The sequence below is a fragment of the Leiobunum rupestre genome, chromosome 1 (genome assembly GCF_980474605.1).
Source record: "Leiobunum rupestre chromosome 1, qqLeiRupe1.1.hap1, whole genome shotgun sequence".
Lineage (NCBI taxonomy): Eukaryota > Metazoa > Arthropoda > Arachnida > Opiliones > Sclerosomatidae > Leiobunum > Leiobunum rupestre.
Genome location: NC_143384.1, coordinates 84,505,896 through 84,509,538, shown reverse-complemented (window position 1 = coordinate 84,509,538; position 3,643 = coordinate 84,505,896).

Below are 3,643 nucleotides of genomic sequence, written 5' to 3'. Positions count from 1 at the left end.
GTTGAACGGGTTCTCATTCCTTTAATACCGGCCAATATCAGTTGAACGGGTTCTCATTCAATTAATACCGGCCAATATCAGTTGAACGGGTTATCATTCCTTTAATACAGGCCAATATCAGTTGAACGGGTTCTCATTCCTTTAATACCGGCCAATATCAGTTGAACGGGTTATCATTCCTTTAATACCGGCCAATATCGGTTGAACGGGTTATCATTCCTTTAATACAGGCCAATATCAGTTGAACGGGTTCTCATTCCTTTAATACAGGCCAATATCAGTTGAACGGGTTCTCATTCCTTTAATACCGGCCAATATCAGTTGAACGGGTTCTTATTCCTTTAATACCGGCCAATATCAGTTGAACGGGTTCTCATTCCTTTAATACCGGCCAATATCGGTTGAACGGGTTCTCATTCCTTTTATACCGGCCAATATCAGTTGAACGGGTTCTTATTCCTTTAATACCGGCCAATATCAGTTGAACGGGTTCTCATTCCTTTAATACCGGCCAATATCAGTTGAACGGGTTCTCATTCAATTAATACCGGCCAATATCAGTTGAACGGGTTCTCATTCCTTTAATACCGGCCAATATCAGTTGAACGGGTTCTCATTCAATTAATACCGGCCAATATCAGTTGAACGGGTTATCATTCCTTTAATACAGGCCAATATCAGTTGAACGGGTTCTCATTCCTTTAATACCGGCCAATATCAGTTGAACGGGTTATCATTCCTTTAATACCGGCCAATATCGGTTGAACGGGTTCTCATTCCTTTAATACCGGCCAATATCAGTTGAATGGGTTCGCATTCAATTAATACCGGCCAATATCAGTTGAACGGGTTCTCATTCCTTTAATACAAGCCAATATCAGTTGAACGGGTTCTCATTCAATTAATACCGGCCAATATCAGTTGAACGGGTTCTCATTCCTTTAATACCGGCCAATATCAGTTGAACGGGTTCTTATTCCTTTAATACCGGCCAATATCAGTTGAACGGGTTCTCATTCCTTTAATACCGGCCAATATCGGTTGAACGGGTTCTCATTCCTTTTATACCGGCCAATATCAGTTGAACGGGTTCTTATTCCTTTAATACCGGCCAATATCAGTTGAACGGGTTCTCATTCCTTTAATACCGGCCAATATCAGTTGAACGGGTTCTCATTCCTTTAATACCGGCCAATATCAGTTGAACGGGTTCTCATTCCTTTAATACCGGCCAATATCAGTTGAACGGGTTCTCATTCCTTTAATACAGGCCAATATCAGTTGAACGGGTTCTCATTCAATTAATACCGGCCAATATCAGTTGAACGGGTTCTCATTCCTTTAATACCGGCCAATATCAGTTGAATGGGTTCGCATTCAATTAATACCGGCCAATATCAGTTGAACGGGTTCTCATTCCTTTAATACAAGCCAATATCAGTTGAACGGGTTCTCATTCAATTAATACCGGCCAATATCAGTTGAACGGGTTCTCATTCCTTTAATACCGGCCAATATCAGTTGAACGGGTTCTTATTCCTTTAATACCGGCCAATATCAGTTGAACGGGTTCTCATTCCTTTAATACCGGCCAATATCGGTTGAACGGGTTCTCATTCCTTTTATACCGGCCAATATCAGTTGAACGGGTTCTTATTCCTTTAATACCGGCCAATATCAGTTGAACGGGTTCTCATTCCTTTAATACCGGCCAATATCAGTTGAACGGGTTCTCATTCAATTAATACCGGCCAATATCAGTTGAACGGGTTCTCATTCCTTTAATACCGGCCAATATCAGTTGAACGGGTTCTCATTCAATTAATACCGGCCAATATCAGTTGAACGGGTTATCATTCCTTTAATACAGGCCAATATCAGTTGAACGGGTTCTCATTCCTTTAATACCGGCCAATATCAGTTGAACGGGTTATCATTCCTTTAATACCGGCCAATATCGGTTGAACGGGTTATCATTCCTTTAATACAGGCCAATATCAGTTGAACGGGTTCTCATTCCTTTAATACAGGCCAATATCAGTTGAACGGGTTCTCATTCCTTTAATACAGGCCAATATCAGTTGAACGGGTTATCATCCCTTTAATACCGGCCAATATCGGTTGAACGGGTTCTCATTCCTTTGATACCGGCCAATATCAGTTGAACGGGTTCTCATTCAATTAATACCAGCCAATATCAGTTGAACGGGTTCTCATTCCTTTAATACAGGCCAATATCAGTTGAACGGGTTCTCATTCCTTTAATTCCGGCCAATATCAGTTGAACGGGTTCTCATTCCTTTAATACAGGCCAATATCAGTTTAACGGGTTCTCATTCAATTAATACAGGCCAATATCGGTTGAACGGGTTATCATTCCTTTAATACCGGCCAATATCGGTTGAACGGGTTCTCATTCTTTTAATACCGGCCAATATCAGTTGAACGGGTTCTCATTCCTTTAATACAGGCCAATATCAGTTGAACGGGTTATCATTCCTTTAATACCGGCCAATATCGGTTGAACGGGTTCTCATTCCTTTGATACCGGCCAATATCAGTTGAACGGGTTCTCATTCCTTTAATACCGGCCAATATCAGTTGAACGGGTTATCATTCCTTTAATACCGGCCAATATCGGTTGAACGGGTTCTCATTCCTTTGATACCGGCCAATATCAGTTGAACGGGTTCTCATTCCTTTAATACAGGCCAATATCAGTTGAACGGGTTATCATTCCTTTAATACAGGCCAATATCAGTTGAACGGGTTCTCATTCCTTTAATACAGGCCAATATCAGTTGAACGGGTTATCATTCCTTTAATACAGGCCAATATCAGTTGAACGGGTTCTCATTCCTTTAATACCGGCCAATATCAGTTGAACGGGTTCTCATTCAATTAATACCGGCCAATATCAGTTGAACGGGTTCGCATTCAATACCGGCCAATATCAGTTGAACGGGTTCTCATTCCTTTAATTCCGGCCAATATCAGTTGAACGGGTTCTCATTCCTTTAATACCGGCAAATATTATCAGTTGAACGGGTTATCATTCGTTTAATACCGGCCAATATCAGTTGAACGGGTTCTCATTCCTTTAATACAGGCCAATATCAGTTGAACGGGTTCTCATTCAATTAATACCAGCCAATATCAGTTGAACGGGTTCTCATTCCTTTAATACAGGCCAATATCAGTTGAACGGGTTCTCATTCCTTTAATACCGGCCAATATCAGTTGAACGGGTTCTCATTCCTTTAATACAGGCCAATATCAGTTGAACGGGTTCTCATTCAATTAATACCGGCCAATATCAGTTGAACGGGTTCGCATTCAATTAATACCGGCCAATATCAGTTGAACGGGTTCTCATTCTTTTAATACCGGCCAATATCAGTTGAACGGGTTCTCATTCCTTTAATACAGGCCAATATCAGTTGAACGGGTTATCATTCCTTTAATACCGGCCAATATCGGTTGAACGGGTTCTCATTCCTTTGATACCGGCCAATATCAGTTGAACGGGTTCTCATTCCTTTAATACCGGCCAATATCAGTTGAACGGGTTATCATTCCTTTAATACCGGCCAATATCGGTTGAACGGGTTCTCATTCCTTTGATACCGGCCAATATCAGTTG